This window comes from Galeopterus variegatus, unplaced genomic scaffold (assembly GCF_000696425.1).
Source record: "Galeopterus variegatus unplaced genomic scaffold, G_variegatus-3.0.2 Scaffold6794, whole genome shotgun sequence".
Taxonomy (NCBI): domain Eukaryota; kingdom Metazoa; phylum Chordata; class Mammalia; order Dermoptera; family Cynocephalidae; genus Galeopterus; species Galeopterus variegatus.
In genome coordinates, this window is record NW_007732905.1 from 58,512 (window position 1) to 77,433 (window position 18,922).

General features: G+C 48.0%; 1 long non-coding RNA gene across 2 annotated transcripts in view; it reads right to left on the reverse strand.

Moving 5' to 3' along the window:
- Positions 1 to 2,812: 2,812 nt before the first annotated feature.
- The window catches only part of LOC103606712, a 30,995-nt gene continuing 14,885 nt past the window's right edge, over positions 2,813 to 18,922 (reverse strand). For both annotated transcript variants that reach the window (XR_551908.1, XR_551909.1), the window contains one exon: positions 2,813 to 3,715. This is a non-coding gene — a long non-coding RNA (uncharacterized LOC103606712). The remainder of the gene's footprint in view (positions 3,716 to 18,922) is intronic.

An 18,922-nucleotide genomic window follows, 5' to 3' on the forward strand; every position in this document is an offset into this window, starting at 1 on the left:
GCCAATGACTGCTCTGTGAGGAGGGATAGACTGGCTTGATCCTGGGCATACCAGACCTCTGCAGGTGCCGAGGGTGGGAAGGAAGGAGGAAAGGCGATGTGGGATGGGGAGGGCTGCCCAATGTGTTCCTGGCAGGGGGTGCAGGGATGTCACTGGCCCCCTTGCTCCTGAGCACTCGGTATAACGAGTATTGATCTCTGTATTACCTCTTGGAAGGGCAGCTTCATCTGTCAAGCAAAACTGCCTTTGTATCTGCAACACGGGAATTGATCCACAGCAGGGGCTGGTGTGCTGGGGCGGGGGCAGGGAAGGCAGAAGAAGGAAGCAGACTGGAGACGAGATTGATAGCATGATGCTGATGTGGAAAATGAAAATAGAAACCTTCCAGACTGATGCAAAACGCCTGACATGTCTGATGATATTGCCTGAGTTCTGGGATGGGGATAATGCAGCCTGAAAGTTGGCGAGCTGCAGAGGGTGGGGAAGAGGCTCTCTCTGCCTTGCATGCCTGTCTGGAAAGACTCTCCAAAAGTGTGAGAAGCCAGGGGGGCTCATTTTGCTTGAGCTTCATTTGGTTGGATCTATCTAGAGTTTAGTGCACACCTACTGTGTACAGAGCACTGTGCTCAGGGATGCGGGACACATTGAGGTGAACAAGGATGGATTCCTGCTCTCCAAGACCTCACATCCAGTGTGTGTGTGTGTGTGTGTGTGTGTGTGTGTGTGTGTGTGTGTGTGTAGGAAAAGGCTCTTGGAGATAGTGCTTTGGGTCTGTGGACAAGGTTAAATTCAACTGTGAGAGCTGGAAACTTTCTTAGAAAAGTTGCAATATATTGGGCCGGCCCGGTGGTGCACTGGATAGTGTGCCGCTTGGGAAGCGCGGCGGCGCTCCCGCCCGAGGGTTCGGATCCCACATACAGACCGGACAGCTCCTGAATATGGGACGGTTCCTTATTTACAAGTTTTACTATGGGAGGCACATTCATTTCAAATAATCAAAGGAGTACAGATTTTTTCTAGAAATATCAGTATTTCACTCTCCAGGTAGAAGATTAATGAAGACATTAAGTGACTGCCCCAGTTAGATGCAGATAAACTAATACCTTAGAAATATATTAAAAAGGGTAATTATTACTTAAACATGAATTTTCACAAAATTATTCTTGTGGCTAATTCAGACAATCCATTTGCTTAGAAAAGCTGACCTAAAAAAAAAAGCAACACATAAATATGTCTTCATTTAAGTACATGTTTTCAAACTAATTTTAAAAGAAAAGTTGGGATTGGCCGGTTAGCTCACTTGGAAGAGCCTGGTGCTGATAACAGCAAGGTCAAGCGGTCAGATCCCCATACCTTGCCAGCTGCCAAAAAAAAAAAAAAAAAAAAAAGAAAGAAAAGTTGCAATATATCTTTACAGGATGACTAGGACATCATCAGGCAAAGGAAAGAAAGAGAGGACACTGTGGGTAAGGAAGTGACTTAGACAAAGGTCTAGAGAGGGAAGAGAAATGTCTACTGCAGTATGAATGATTTGACACTTGCTGGCTATGAGGGGAGAAGAGAAGGACTTAGAGAGAACTGAGGGTATCTTGTAAGGTACTAGAGGGACACTGATCTCTGTCACCAAGAAAATGAGCACACAGTGAGAAGTATGGACGAGGAAAAGGGTGAGTTTGTTTTACCTTTGTTCAGTCTACAATAAACATGTTGAGTGCCTTCTGTAGGCCAGACACTGTGGCTACTCTTGGGAAGACCATGGTGATCAGAAATAGACCTGGTCCCTGCCCTTGTGAAGCTAAGAGTACAGCAGAGATACAGACATTTATCAGAGAGTCACACAAACACCTGGAAAGATGCCCCTGTGACAACAACAGAGAAAGTTATCGTACTCCAAGACCTTGGCCAAGGGACTGAGAGCTGGCCTGTGGGTTCAGAGATGGCTTCCCTTCCTAAAGAGGCAGTGCATGGGCTGAGATAAGTAGAGAAAGGGTAGAGAAGAACGTTCTGGGCAAGGGGGTGGCACAAGCAAAGACTGGCCAGCAAGGAAGGAGGGACGGGAGAATGATCTGCTGAAGAGGCTGGGGGGAGGGAGGCTGGGCCAAACCGCATGGAGCTTTGCTGGCCATGCTGGGAGTTTTGTCTTTTTCTGAGTGCGCTGGCCACAGCGTGGGAAAAAGCTCTCTCCCACGCTGCTGGTGGGGTGTGAACAGGTACTTCCTCCACGGAGGGTAATTTGGCAGGAGATATGACCGTTGGGAAGGTGTGTACCCTTTGACTCAGCAGCAGTACTTCCAGGAATTTACCTACAGAGATGTCACTTCATACACGTGCAAAGAAACCTATGTATGAGGATTTTTTTTTTCAGTGCTAACTATAGCAGGTGAAACCTAGAAACAACTTAAATGCTCAGGCATAGAGAACTGGTTAAATAAATGAGTATCGTTGTGTGTAATTGATTTCTGGGCAACCATTACAAAGAATGGAGTGGCTTTTGATGGATCTTGGACGTGACTGGCGCCATCGTGCACACAATAAGCACAAAATAGCCAACGGCCTTGTCTTCCACTCCAGCACCAAACCCCTCCCCGCTTCCCTTTACGAGAAGCCTCATGACTTAAACAGAAACCCTTTTGCTCCTGCAAGGGTGCAGTTCTCCACCCTGGTCACATAGTTTCCATATTAGCACAATGCCCCTCCCTGATAGTATCAGCCAGCCCTTGGTGTGCTATATAAGCTCTACCACCCCCACACCTGGTGCTGTCCCCCATTTTGAGGGCAGCCCCAGGCTGCCCATCACTTTGAGCACAACCCGGCAGATTCTTTTCCTTTAATAAAGCTTGATCGGTACCCGGCATCTCGGCTCACTTTCTTTCAGCTTTGTGTGTACCAGTAAGGAATAACGTCCAAGATATTCTAAGTAGAAAAAGAAGAAGAGAAGAAGGGGCAAGAGTGTGTCGGGTCCTGCTTGGGAGGTCCCTGTAGAAAGCCCTAACACCACCACTACCTCTTCACCCCAAAGAGGCTGTCCTCCTCCCCTCCAGGAGCCCTCGTCACACTGAGGGGGTGTGGCAGGTTGCTCCTAGAAACTAACTAGAATCCCTTGGTAAAGAGGCCTTGTGGACAAGATCTCTGTTGACTCAGCAACCCCTTAATCAGGAGACGAGATAAGAATCTGCACCGCCCTCCACCTGTTTGTAAGACTGGGAGGTGTGGAGTTGGGAGAGGATAGTCTCGGAAGAATATGTGACCAGAAAATGCAGTTGTAGCAACAAAAGGGGGTGGGAGGAATTGATCTCTGGAACTCCCTGTCGACTCAAAATGAAAAGAGCAAAAAAAGTGGGGCAGGCAGAAGTGTCTTGTTGGCATTAGGAATGTGCATAAACAATCCATTGGAAGCATCACAATTTCTCTCCCCAACAAGCCTTTGGTTGGGAACGGCTTCAAAGCCCAGATGCAGAATATTTGTGCCTCCTTCGGGGAAGGTAGCTTTGTTGAGTGCATTTGCAGGAGGTGGGGATGGGAAGGTTTTCAGCTGAAGAGTGATCGCTGGGGTATCCTCATCAGTCCTTGTCAGGCATCAGTGTAGGTCCTGAGGAGCATAGGAGGATGAGGTTGGTTCCATAGATCCTCTGTTTTGACCAGTGTGGTCATGGCAGAAGGCCAGGGTGCAAAGCCAGTCTTCCAGACTGTTCAGCATTACACACAACACTTCATTCTGTCAAACAAATACCGCATCTAAAGTTAAAAGGCAAACTATGAACCAAGAAAAAATTATTTGAAACAAATATGACAATGGGTAAACACAAAAAATCCTTAAAATGTAGTGCTCTTCGAGGTCATTAAGAAAACACTAACATCCAAAAAGAAAAATGAGCAAAGAACATGACAGAATTTGCAGAAGAAATACAAATAGTTGAAAAGAATATGGGGGGAAAAATTAACCTCGCTAGTAATCGAAAATGCAAAATAAAGCAAGCCACCAATTTGCCTTTCAATTTGACATATATTTTAAAATTCATAATGCTCAATGTTGGCAAAGGTGAAAGGACAATTGGTTCTGATGATAGTGAAAATCGGTACAATGTTTACAGTAATGTGTGTCAACACTTAAGGTACTATGTGTCAAAGAGCCTTAAAAATATCATTTCCTGGGCCAGCCCGGTGGCGCACGGGATAGTGCGCCGCTTGGGAAGCGCGGTGGCGCTCCCGCCCGAGGGTTCGGATCCCACATACAGACCGGTTCCCGCTCACTGGCTGAGCGAGGCGCGGGAGCAACGCCGAGGGTTGTGATCCCGTTGCCGGTCCCCGGTCCGGTACGGGGGCAACACTGAGGGTTGCGATCCGTTGCCGGACACGGAAAAAAGACAAAAAGACAAAAAATATATATATATATATCATTTCCTGATGATGTCATCACTTCATTTTTTTATCCTAAGAAAATAATCGGGAAACAGATAAAGGTTTATAGCAGTGGAAAATTAGAAATGGCTAAATATCCAACAACAGGGGATTGTTTAAATACATAATAGTACATCCATATAGTGGATTTCATGGACATCTTACATGCTGGTTCATGAAGAATGCTCAAAGATATAAACATATTCTCAGTCTAATGTTAAGTGAAATAAGCAAGAAAAATAACTATGTACATGATGATCTCAATTAACCGAAATGCATGTGCATTTGTGTTTATATATACACATATAAAAGTAGAAAATGATATTAAGGAAATACAGCAAAATGATAACAAAGAAAGTTGGATTGTGGGTTTCAATTCTTTCTTTTATACTTTTCAATACATTTCAATTTTTTATAAGTATGCTTTATTTTTATGATCAGAAAAATTATTCAATAAAAGTTACATCTATTTGCAAGGCTGTGTTAACCATACCAAATCATTAAGTATTGATGTCATCTCTCCATTGCAGAATTGCTATATTCCACAATTGCATCACTGCTAAATTTTACATTTGTTCATACCAATCTCCCACCTAGATTTCCCCACCATGTCTCAACATCCTGCCATTCCCCACAGTGCTTGGCATGCCCTGACACTGCAGGTCTCAAGGTACATGTCATGCACGGATCAAAATTCGTACACCACAGTGCAGAAGAAACTTGTTTTAGCTGCCATGACTGGTTTTGCTGCTAGAGAGCCCCCATTTCCTCTGATGCAGGTGGAGAAAGGAGGTCTTAAGCTCACCACTTAAAGAGAGTGTGGTGTCTTCCAGTTTAAAAGTGTCTGTTGGAACATAATGAATACAGGCTCTCATGAAGTGCACATTCTCTATCAGATTCTCCTATCTCCAATGACTCGAGTGCAGGGGAAACTTGTCCATCCCTGTGGCATGGGGAACAGGCTCTTCTGGCTCCTCCGCTGCCCTCTGTCTGGGCTGCCCTCACTGTCTGTGCTGCTAAGGTCTGGTGTGACCACAGGTCTATTATCTCAGTAAGGATAATGTGTGGGGATCGTCTTCTTGGAGCCACCTGCCACTTGGGCCCCTGCCTCAGCCTGCACTGAGTGCTGTGGGTCCACCTGTGACTGGCTGCCAGTCCCAGCTGCCTCCACATCCCTGCCCACACCTCCATAGCTGGTCCCTTCACCATAGTCTCTGCTTTTGAACCATCTGAGTTGAATTCTGTTTCCTGCTGGACCCCTGGCTGATAAGACAGTGCATGGCACTCTCTGCTGTGGATAGTGGCTCCCAGGCAGCCAGCGTCAGTTAGGGGTATGAATGGCAGAAACCCAGGCAGAGCACCTGCACAACATATATGCCTTTTCCCTGAGACTGATCGGCCTGGCTTCCCACGCCGGGTCTGTGCGCTGCCACCCTGTTCACCTCTCTCCTTTGCCTTCCTCTACAGCACATTCCAGCCAAGTTTCCAAGGTGGATAGACTCAACCGCAGAGCTCAAGAGGCTGTGTTGGTGTCAGGAGACAAGGTCACAGGGACTTACCACTGCTGGATCAAGGATGGCCACATGCACATTCTGAAAGACAATCAGCATCTGTTCTGCTCCCCTCCCAGTGGCTGCCATGCCTCTTTATGAAAGAAACCCTCTCTGCTGGACAGTTTGCTTACAGAGCCTACTGCCCAGAATACTGTCTGGCCCCAGTAATGGTCAGTTTACTGAGGGCAGGGCTGTGATTCAGTCAGTTCTGTATTCTCACTGCTTAGCACTCTGCCTGGCATACAGAAAGTTCTCTGTAAGTACTGACTGATGAAATGAGTCAACACTCTTCCCCTAATCAATTTCCCTATCCCAAATCCACCCTCCTTTGATGGCCCACTGATGAGGCACCTTCCAGAGAAAGGCCTTCTTGGAAAAAGAAGCTGTAGCCTGGTTAGCAATTTTAGGGAAAACAGACATCAGAATCATAATCCAAATTTCCCTCCTTGGGCTGCAGTGATGTGCTAGCTTTTGCAAGGTGAAATGAACTAGAAATAAATAAGATTCCTAAAATCTCCTGTCCAAGCAGAGAAAGGAGGATTCTGAGATCATCCATAGAATCAGAGCAGAGTCTGGGTGGGTGGGTGGAAGGATGGATGGAATCTGTGCCAAATGAAGAATGACTTAAAAAAAAAAAAAGAATATTTGAGAAAAGATATTCTAGAGAGTTTTATAGCTATATCAAATATTTTCAGGGACATTGTATGATAAACAAATCACATTTATCTAAGGTTATAACTACAATCACTGGCTGAAAGTTTAAGAAAGTGGGTTTTAGCTTATTTTTAAAGGGTATTTTAATACTCAGAGCTGTTCACACACGGAGCACACAGTCTGTATGGCCGTGCACTCTCTCTGCAGGCACAGTTTAAATAGAGGCCAAGCGACCCCTAAGGGGCAGTGAAGGTAGATTCCATCTGGTGCACAGAAGCCCTGGAAGGAAGAGTAAGTATTCCTAACCCCTGGTTTCCTCTCTGGCCCTCAGAATTTACTCACAGAGAAATGTCAGAAGGGAAGGAAAGCACTCTGAGAGAGTGGGAGCCCCCAGCCCACAGCACACTTGGGAGCTCAGAGGAGGAGGAGTCACAGCTACTCAGGGTGTCCTGTGACCACTGCAAGAATAATTTCCCACATACCCAGCAGAAGAGCTCAGCTCTCCCCATTACACAGAACAGAAAACTGAGACTAGACAGTGGGAAGGGTAATAATAACTGTTGCTATGTTCTGGCACTTACCAGGCCCGGGGCCGTGTTGTTCACGCATGATCTCCAGCCCTTACAGGAGGTTGGGGTCAGCCTCAGTTGACAGATGAGGATATTGAGGCTCAGGGAGATTAAGTAGCTGCTCGCACACACCCAAAATGGCAGGGCTAGAAAGAACCCAAGCCAGGGTACAATTCCAGACCACCCGGCTCCAGAGCCTCCTCTTCAGTTCACCACAGCCTCCCCTGGGGCAGGAGGTGTCCACCCAGACAGCTTGAGCTACAGTCAGAGCCCCCCTCCCCACCCCTCTTATCTGTCCCCATCACCTCAAACCTCTGTTGCTGGTCCCACCACCCTGCCCTCACACACCTCCCTCCTCTGGTCACAGGCTCTCCTGACCTACATGGAGAAATCTAGTCCAACAATGACAGACTCCATGCACCCAGGACTAAAAGAAGCCAGGGGGCAGAGGAAGTGAAAGTCGGCTGAAGGCCTCCGCTTAAGTGCCCTCCATTCTGCCTCATCTTTGCATTTGGGCTGTGCTGGGTTTGCATGTGACTCCGCTCACAGTTCGAGGACTCTGTGCTTGCTGCGGGCTGGTGATGGATGGAGGATCCAGGATGTGGGAGGCCCGACCTGAGCTCAGGAGATGAGGGTGTGCTCAGCCCTGTCTTTCCAGACTCATTAGTGACTCTGGGAAATGTTTCTCAGACCAGCCCCACTGTGGGGTGGGGGTAGCAGGTAGAGGCGATGAGAGGGGTTGTGCTGATTTAAAAGCTGGGAGGAAGGAGGGACACAGAATAGAAGAAAGAGAGATGCTCTTCAGCTGCTGTGGGCACCATCAAAAAGAGCCCCTCTGATCAGGTGCCTCCCCAACCCATAGCCAACACAGCCTATGCCACAGGCTAAGCAGTGGCCATCCCCAGAGCACCTGCCTCTCAGTCCCATGGCAGGGAGCCCTGGATCCCAAACAGGCGCCATTGGCAGGAAGGCACAGGCAGACAGACCAGCCTGTGAGAGATCCTTTCCCATTTCTGATCTCTGGCTCCATCCTGGGCCCCTAAGACAGTGAAACCATTTAGTCTGCTTCTCATCTGCCACTGGAGCCCTTGGAAAGAAGCTAGAACTAGTAGGAAAGGTAGGTGGTGAGCAGGATTCAATGAGGGAAAAGATGTCGGTGAATGGGCTTGGCCCACCCCATTTGAGCATGAATAAACAAACAACTGCGATGATGAGCGGCTGCCTTAGCACACAGCTTCGCCAGCCAAGAGAGAATTCCTTCAAAAGAACAGAGCCTGGTGCAGGTTCACTATTCATGAGCAGGGCCCACCAAGGGGGCCTCTTGCTTGTTCCAATTTAACACAGGCCTTGGTGGACAGGGGGAGAAGGGCAGGCACAGGCAGGGAGGTAGATCTCTGTGTAGCAGCCAAAAGCAGTAAGAGGTCAGTTTCACAGCAGTAAGAGGTCAAGTTTACAGCAGCCATCTCACAAACATGCTCGGGGCAATCTGTTCTCCTCTTATGTTGACAAAAGTCTGGGTGCTGCAGCCATGTTGGGTCGCTTCTTGTGAATGGCACCTCTCCACCCCCTGGTCCATGAAATAGATTTGTGCCACATATGTTCAGTTTAGTGAGCATGCAGTAAACACCTGTCATGGGACAGACACCATGCCTGTGTTCTGGGGCTCAAGAAGATGAACGAAGCTCTCCCATTATCTGTGAGGAGTTTATGCTCTAGAATATTTGGGTACAGGAGGCAGTCTGCTTAGAGAAAGACCTGGCTTTGAATCAGACAGGTGTGGGCTTGTCCACCAGCTCTGCCAGTGCCTGGCCATGGAGCCCTGGCTGAGCCACCTATCTAGCTGAGCTTCCTCAGTTTAATGGGGATACTAATCAATGTAATTGGGATACTAATGTCTTCCTTGAAGTGTCATTTTTACAAATTACAAATGACGTATCTGGCACAATTCCTGGTACATGGTAGATGCTCAATAAATTTGAGCTGCTGGTGGTAGTGAGAGTATTTAACCCTCACATAAACATCTTGACCTTTGATATAATTCAGGAAGTTGTCTATTTTGTGTTTGTTTGTTTTTATACAAAAGTTTGGCACTTTTTAGAATTACTCTTAGAGTAGCCCTCCTTATTCAGAATGATTCCACTATTATAGAGGATTCACAAAGCAAATGTACTTCACAGGGCATGGTGTTCCAAAGCCTTGCAGTTTCAAATATTGACCTTACAAAGGACAGGAAAATTTCCCCAGGCTATTGAGTCTCTGTTGCAAGATAAGAATTGTAACACAGCAAGGTTGCTGGTTCAAAGACAGATAAGTTACTAATTGATATGTAAAGTTACTAAAAAGCTGCTGGAGGGAAAAGGAATATTTGCTAAATCAAGCCTTTGTCAGTGGATCCCTTAATTGTCTAATAGAATGTCATCTGACTTGTTTTTACTGAATGTTACCAGCTTCTATTGTAAAAACTTGTTAAACTGTACTCAGCAAAACCCCACCTATGTCTCTTCCTGTAACTTCTTGGTTTGGAGAATAAATGCAGGAAGAGAACCCCAATTCATGGTTAATTTCCCAAATGGAAGGAATGCCTCATGCTTGAGGGTCCTGGAATATTAACCCCTTTCTGGGGCTTCTCGCTGCTCAGAAGAGATGGGCTTTGAGTAATCTTTGGCAGCTCCATCACCCAGGGGTAAAGGGGTGACAAATCTGTGGGAGGCAAAGCAACACACTATTGCACCTTGCTGAATGAGAGCAGTTGGTCTTCCCTCTTTATATTTAAAAATCTTCCTTCAGAATGAATTTTGCTGCATTACCTTTATGACATTAGCCTTTGGTTTAGGAAATAATAATATTAAATAGCAAACAGTGCTTGCTATGTATCAGGCACTGTGCTAAGTGCCTTATATCCACTATCTCATTTAATCTTCACAGCAAACTTTGACATAGATAGTTCACTTACCATTTTACAGAGGAACTGAGGCCTAGAGAGGTTAACCTGCCCACCATCCCATGGTAAGTGACAGAGCAAAGATCCAAGTATGCCTGACCCTGAGCTCTTAACCACCATGTGATTTACACATGCATTTCCTTCCGTTGGGGGCCATGTGCAGTGCCATTTGATTCAGGATGGCAGGGCGATAGAAGGGCAAAATTAGGACCAAGTGCAGCAGCAGTTCTAGGATGAGGGTTGCAGACCATTGAGAATTTCCTGGCCAGGAGCAGTAGACTGTGTTTCCAGGTCGGTAGACTCTGTGCTGGTTCTTTCTCATATGGGACCTGGCACTGGTCTCTGATTGTGACTTGTGTGTGAATTCCTGCCATCCCAACCAGATTGTGAGTTATTCAAGAGCAGGGGCTGGCAACAATTCAACAAGTACTTATTGAGCACCAGCTGTATGCCTCCCCTTGTGCTGAGTGCTGCAAAATCTAAAGAGAGGGACCCTGCCTATGAGGAGTCACAGAGAGCTGGAGGAGAGAGACGCACAGATGTGCCGAGACAACCAGCCACACCAGGCCACCTGTGCCCAGGTTTAGCTAAGGGAGCGCTCTTGTCTGGCAACAGGTCAGATGCCTCCCATGTCTGGGGGGCACAAAGTAGGTGCTTGAGCCTGACTAGCAAATTGAACTTCCTGTTTTTAGAGGTCACCAAAAGGCAGCCCCTCTAGGTCATGCCCAGCTGGGATTGCTGATTCTGAGGTGGGAACAGAGGCAGGAAACACAGCTGTAATTTTGATAAATCTATGCATTTCAAAGAGAACAGAGCTGGGATGTGTGGGTGTGTGGCCTCATCACAGCAGAAGGGGGTATAGTGAGACTAAAAGGTAATTCTTCCAGCTCCCATTTGGGGATTAGACACAGCACCCTGCTGTCCCAGGAGACCTAAACACAGGATAGATGACACTCAACTGGGGTGGCTGGGATCCCATTGTGCATAGATCATTGCATCCCACGAACTAATGAATCAAAACAAGCCCGGGAAAAAATTTGAGGAAGCCCGGGCTTCCAAACCCAGATTCCTCCTTGAACATTTCTCCTCCTGCTGGAGAGACCAGCTCACACTAGTTCAAGGGTGTGATATTTTCATGTCTCTCTCTTTTCCTTCCATTATAATCAATGCTCATTCTCAGAAAAGGCTGCAGAAATGAATTTTTATTAAGAAGTAAATAACTGAACACATCATACGTGTTGCCTCTCTTAGGAGTACTTTCATTTAAACCTGGATCCACGGTTTAAGTGAAAGGAATAAAACATGGAGAGTGGAATTTCAGATCTCTGTGCATGCTTAGTAGTGTTTTGGATGGTGGAGTGTTTCTGGATCTTTCCTCATAGTACCACCTATTCTAACTAAATCTAGGCTTTTCCTAATCTGGGACATCTTGGCTTCAGAAGGTTAAAGTAGGTCTCCTGAAGAGTTTCTGCCCCCCCACCCCCACCCCCACACCAGCTCTGGTGGCCTTCAAACCCTGGTTTCATGATAGGCCTGTGAAGGATTTATGATCCAGGGTCAAGGAATCAGCTGAGACCTTTGTCTCTGGGTCTTTTTCTTTGTCTCTCTTTTTCTGAGAACAGAAATGCTAGAACAGCCCAATAAAACACAGTAGCATTTGGGTCTCACTGTGGCTTATTTAGAGCTGGCAGGGGAGGGACAGAGAGGAGAAGCAGTGGTGCTGGGTGGGGACAGGGGACAGCTGCACTGCCTTTGAGGAAGCAGCTGCTACAGAACCCTCTCCGTGGACGTACAGCAAATGGGTAGCTTTTAGCACTTTTCAAGGGATAATCTCATTCAATAAATCCCTGCTGAAGAGGTGGGAACTAGCCTTGGATGATTCCTGCCCTCCCTCCTGTCCTCCCGCAGCGTCCTCCAGAAACCCTCCCCAGTGCCCAAGCACAGTGGGGTCCACAGGGTCCGATTGCTTCATCCCCCACCCACCCCCCAGCCCTGGCCTTTTGGCCTCCTACAGAGGCCAGCTAGGGCAGGAGGAAAGGTTCCAGGCCCTTCATCAATCACCTTCTCTCTGCCTGGCAGTACCCAGGGAAAGGAAGCTGCCATCTCCACAGCGTGTGGCATGGTTACCAGCAATGCCAAGAGATAGTGACAGGTTGAGTGTTCGCTGCCAAGTGAGGAGTTGCATGCAAATGACTTGGCTCTAAATGGGCTTAATTGTCACGGCCTGATGTGGTGGCTCAGACCACATCCCCCTCCCTCCTCCAGTGGGGAAAAAATGGAGCAGGGAGCAAAGGAGATCCTGTGGTGTGGGGAGAGCTGGGCTCAAAATGACCATGGGACCCGGAGCCCTGGAGAGAGAGAAGTGGGCATTTCCCCTATAAGGGGCCAGGCCTGCTAGTGCACAGCTGTGAGCGGGGAGTGGGGATTCGCTCCCTGACAGCGTGAGCTGGAGTGAGATGCGGCTCTACAACCATAAATCCCTTTATGCATCACAGTTCAGCCCTGAGAGGCACTCACATTACTGCAGGATGTTCCTGCTTGGCCAGCCAAGCCCTGGAAAGAAAGAAGGGGTGCAGAGACAAGGCAATAAGCCCCCTCCCTTTGCACTGCATGGAGCCCTGCCCAGCCCTCCCTCCAGGAACTCCAGCTGGGGCCACTGCAGAGCTGGGCATAGAGACCCAGCAAGGAAGATGTGAGGGTGGTTAGAAGTCAAGAGCCAACAGGTATTGAATGCTTCCTTCATTTCAGGCATTTTTCTCAATGCTTTTTCACAGAAAGTGTAAAGACTAATTCACTTCTCACTATATCTCTATAATGTAGGCTCTAGTATTATCATCACCCTCTGTGTTTGCACATAAGGAAAATGAGGCATAGAGAAGTTAAGTGATTCGCTCCAGATTACACACCTGGGCAGATCCCAGATTCAAATGCAGAACCTGGCCTTAGACCTTGCACTCTGCTATTCCACCTCCCTCTGCTGACTCAGCCCTTTCCCAGTGCTCTCCTGCATCAGGGCAATGACAATACAGGACAAAAAAGAATTTATTAATAAGTTTCCTGCTCTCAAGTGATTTTGTCTTGGAGTTTAAGACATGACATTTTGTTTTTAGTCACTTCTATCTGCATATTCCTGCACCTGCATCCTCCTATTTCTCTACTTCCGGAGGTTTTTTGAGAGAAAGTCATCTTTTGTTGGTTGTGAAGGAATTAGTGCTTGAAAGGTTGCTTTTGTTTCCACATGGAGCTGACAAAAATCCACCTCAGGGTCCAGCACAAGGGTGGAGATGGGGTTGGTGAATGGCATTGACGAGCTCTTCCTGACTATTAAGTAAGGTAGTGAAATGCATCACCAGGGAGAGGGGTTCGTTTTCTGTCTCAGGAGACTTTGGTGAAAATATTGGGCAAGGCCAGCCCTAGCATCTTCGTGTTCTGGGATACCTGTAAAGTGTATTGAAGCCTTTTCATAAAAGAGCATATTATGTAGTCCTTAAACTTGTGCTTTTGAGGACAATTTAATGATATAGAATAAAATCTCTTGTTGCAATATAAAATGAAAAAGGCTTTTAAAACTGCCTATGCAGCCTGATCTCCAACCTCTCCCCACTTAGACTGGAAGGAAATACACCAAAATATTAAAGCTTCTTTCTCTTATTGGTTGTATTACAGGTGGTTTTTATTATCTTATTGCTGCTTTTCTGAATTTTTCAAATTTCTTACTATGAATTTATATTGTATTTTAATCAGAAAAGAGATATTTTTATTTTTTATTTTATTTTATCTTATTATTATTATTATTATTTTCTCTTTTTGTCTTTTTTACTGACCAGTAACAGGATCGCAACCCTCGGTGTCGCGCCCGTACCGGGGACCGGCAATGGGATCGTCGGTGTTGCGCCCGCACCTCGCTCAGCCAGTGAGCGGGAACCGGTCTCAACATGGGATCTGAAACCTCGGCGGGAGCGCCGCCGCGCTCTCAAGCAGCGCACTCTCCAGTGCACCACCAGGCCGGCCCTATTTTATCTTATTTTTAATGATGACCGGTAAGGGGATCTTAACCCTTGACTTGGTGCTGTCAGCACCAGGCTCTCCCAGTGAGCAAACCGGCCATCCCTATATGGGATCCAAACCCGTGGCCTTGGTGTTATCAGCACCACACTCTCCAGAGTGAGGCCAGCCCCAGAAAAGAGATATTTTTAAAAAGCCCTCCAGAGACAGTGGCTTCACTGACTTCCTTGATCCCTATTCTAATGATTCGCTCCTCAACCCTCCCCCTCCACTATGAAGAAAGCCTTCCTCATTAAAGCTCCCCTTAGCCTTCCCTCACCCTCATCTCTTACAGAGAAGTGTCTTAGGAAAATACCAAAGGGGGTGTGTGTGTGTGTGTGTGTGTGTGTGTGTGTGTGTGTAAGAGAGAGACAAAGTAATCATTATATCAGGAAGGAGGAAACCCACCATCAAAATGCAAATCAGAACAGTTGAAGAGAAAGGCAAGGGTGAACTGTTGAGGAGTCCCATCTTGACAGAGGTAACAATGAAGAATTAAATCCCACCACAGAAACTGTCAAAGGGCAGGAGATGACAGGGAACTGAATAATAGAGTGGCTCTATCCAGGGGGAAAGAGACACACTCTTCACCCCTCCCTGGCCTCCTTCCTTCCTTAAGCTCCAACCACGTAAAGATGAGGGTCTCAGTAAAGGAATAAGGGTACCATAAACCAGGGAGGGATCTGGGGAGCCCAGGCAGGGAGAAAGGACCAAATAAATGGAGTTCAGAGAAGGAACAGGGGCTGCTGCAGATCTGTGTGGTTTCAGATGGAGTGGTCCAACCCAGCTTCTCGGGACACTTAGACCACAGACATCAATGCTGAGCTGGCTCACTACTTTGCAGAAGAAGCTGACGCCCAGAGGGAAGACAGGACTCTTCCTGGAGTCTCGGGACAGGTGACCTATGCAGGTGTGTGTGCATTTCTAAGATCATCAGCAAGTCCAAATTGCTTCTCAGCTAGGTCATTATCATCCCCTCCTGGGTATTTGGAAATGGGGCAGGGGAGTATATTTGGTTGTCCCCAAAGACGGAGGGATCTACTGGCATTTAGTTCACAAAAACTAAGGATACTAAATGCCCTTCTTTGCCTGGAATAGACCCACAAAGACATATGCTTACCCCAAATGCCAATATTTCCCCTATTGAGAAATACTGGAGATTTACTGTAGGATGGGATTTCTGAAATGGAGTCACAAACAGGGACCCAATAGCTGTGCATCCTTCTCAACAACCCTTGAGGGTTATCTGAGTGCCCCTTGCTCCATTTTCTGCCCTTTGGCAAGACTAAGGAAGGTTGATGTTTTACTTCCCTAGCTAATGATGCTGGTGACACCTGGCTCCCTTTTTAAAAGACCACTTAGAAATGCTGCAAGTTCGGGCTGACCCCGTGGCGCACTTGGGAGAGTGCTGCGCTGGGAGCGCAACGTCGCTCCGGCCGCGGGTTCAGATCCTATATAGGGATGGCCGGTGCGCTCACTGGCTGAGCGCGGTGTGGGGGACACCACACCAAGGGTGTCGATCCCCTTACTGGTCACGAAAAAGACAAAAAAAAAAAAAAATGCTGCAAGTTCAATAGAATAGTCCAAGGAAAATGGGACCCCCACATACCTGCAATGGGCAGAAATAGGAGGCCCCATCCCTTTGCTCCTACAAGAGCCCTGGACCCTGGCCAGCCCATGGTCTTTTCTGATAAATGGGACTGGGGTTTTAAGAAGCCTGTAAGAGGGCCCTGGGTGGCAGTCAAGCCACCTGTCATCTTTCTTGGGCAGGTGGCATGGGAGCAGTTTTCGTTCTCATGTTTCGTTTGTCAGACTCTAGTTAAGGAGGCCACACCACAGCCCCGAGGTGTCAGCTGAGTGTCCCAGGCCCTGTGAGGCACTGCAGAGGCGGCTTCCTTGCTGTGCCAGGAATTTGCTTTTTGGGGGACGAGGAGCAAGAGGGTGGGACAGGTTGGGGGGAGCAGAAAAGCAGAGACTACTGAAGGGCAGAAGTCATCCATTTTCCTCCTCTCTGAGTTAGAGTTGGCTGACCCCTGAGCACCTCGCTGTGTGGAGCAATGTGGTCAGACACTGCAGAGGGCAGGATGCATGAACACAGAGGCAGGAGCTGGGCCCTACCCCTCCTAGTCCCCTCCCCTCCGTGGACAGGGGCAGCCTCTTGGTAAGTGCCTCGTAAGTGCCAGGTACTGTGCCAGACACTTGGAGGCCTCATTTCATTTAATCCTCACAGGCCCTCTCTGAGGTGTCATTAGCTTCATCTATGAAGAGAAGACTGAGCCTGGAGGAAGTGATGCACCTGCCATCAGTGGTCAGTGCCGGGGCTTGCTCCCAGAGCTGCCTGACGTCGCAGTGGAAGCTAGGAGCATGGACTCTGAAACCAGGCTGCCCGGGTCCAAAGCCTGCTTCTACCAGTATTAGTTGTGTGGCCTGGAGGCAGGTAATCAACCTCTGTATGCCTCAGCTTCCCCATCTGAAAAAGGAGGCCAATAATAGTACCTGCCTTATGGGGTTGTTTGAGGGATTATGTTATTGAATATGTGTAAGGTACTGAGGACATTGCCCGGCCTGTGATGAATGCTCAGTGCAGTGACCACTGACCATCAGTGAGCCTAGCACTACCCCGGCTTCCACAGTGAGAGGATTTCACAGTTTGATATCCAGGGTTAAGAGGTCTTTGTAACCCTCTGCCAGACACCATGGGAGATCCCAAAGGAAGAAAAGACACAGAGCCAGTGCTCAGGGGGGCTTCCAGGGAAACAGCAACACCGGATACACACGCGCACACAGACACAGATATCCAGATGCTGAAGATGCCGAGTGAAGACAGTGAACGGGGTGGTGTGGAAGGGCTGGCCGCAGGGGCTCCAGCCACGTGCGAGGTTGTCTTCACTGAGCCGGTTCCCAGGAGGAGGTGCATTGTGAGTTAGGGAGGAGAGGGACAACGGCTCAGACTCAGCAGAGAGGAGTGAGATGGCAAAACCAGGAGCACAGAGCTCTGAAGAACTGGGACCCTAAAGGCTAGTGTCCAGGAACCCCTGCCCTACCCGATCAGCACAGATTTCCACCCTAGCCCTGGGATCCTCCATCTGTCTATCCAGTGGAGACGAACAACTAAGGTCAGGTTGCCCATGGCCCGACCTGGCCCAGGGTATACAGGCCAAGGCCTGTGGCCTGACCCCCAGGCTGTGTCCTTTCCTGCCAGTTCAAGATGCCCCCTTTACCCAGCCCTACCTCCCCTTTGTCCAGAACTTGCAGGAAACCCACTTGGCACACCAAGCACAAAGACCTAAGAGCCAGTGGTATCTGATGTGGAGCCTTAAATATGGGGGTGGTACCCAGTGAGGAGCCTAGGTGCACCAGGGGACAGAGAATCCTCGGGAAAGAGGGAATCCATGGGAGCCACCTCCATGGTAAGGGCCCCTCCCTCTTTCCAGAACATGCCATGCACAGGGCTGCCCGAGGCATTTGTGACGGCAGAGTCCGAAAGAGGGACTTTAAATGCTGGCACCTGAGTGCATTAAAAGCCTGTCAGAGAGCAGGGATTATTTATGAAGAGGACTCTGACGGAATGCAGACAGGGCAAGGGAGGTACAGGGAGCACAGACTGCACACATGGGTATCTAAAGCAGAAGCACCGCTTCCTACCTCTCCGTGTTATTCCTGTGGCTCTGGTACAATCCAGTAAATGCACTGTGACAGGATTCTATGTGCTGAACAGATGTCCTCTAGCAGACGAGGTTTCTGTGACTGTATCACACTCTGCTTCCATCAATTACACATCACTCCTCATTACAGAGGCCGGTGCTCATGATGGAATGCCATGGCTAAGTGAGAACGGCCACACTGAGATGCAGACACAAGCTTTGGGACCTGAGGCCTATTGGGTTATGAGTGTGCTGGAGCCAACTCCTCTCCCCCAAAACCCCACATTACCCCCTTCACCCTGCTACCTCCTTCTAGGTCTTAAAACTTTCTCTCCTACACTAGCTGAGCTGGGGTCATTTGCTTCCATTTAAAAAATAATTATTACAAATTATTTCAAATTGTATAGAATAATGAACCTCATATACACATCACCCTATCACCCAGATTCAACTGCTATGAAGATTTGTCCACACTGGCTTTATCTCTCCCCTGACTTTGTGCTAAAGTGTTTTAATGTGAATCCCAGGCCTCCAGTGATTTCGCCCCTTACATAACTCAGTGTGAATCTTTAAAAGAAATATGTCTACTTTCCCACCTAACTGCATGATTAGGATCACCGCCTACAAAATTAGCAACACTTCCTTGTCATCATCTAATACTCAGTCTGCATTTGAGTGTCTTTGTGGTTTATGACCCCTTCCTAGCCATTGCCCGGGACACACCCCACCGCACAGTCCCAGCAGAGTCTGACCAGCAGAGTCTTTTCTACAGCAGCTGTTGAATCTCCATCCCCAGACCACAACCAGAGCTCAGATAATATTCTGGCTTTGTGCTCCTTCTTAGTGGACAGGAGGGACATAGGTCTGAAGAGGGATGTACTGCAGATCCCAGGAAGGGCTTGTGTGGGAGGAACAAGTTCTGGCAGGTATTGGGGATGGAGCAGTGAGTACTGACCTTGCACGGGTCACTAACCTTTTCTCACCCTCAATGTCTTCAACGACAATACAGAAATAATAGTAGCCACATCATGGGGAATTTTGAGAATTAAATGTGGTCAGATTTGTAGCACCGCTTCATTGCCAGAGCGTCAACTATTCCGGCTATCAAGAGGAGTGAAG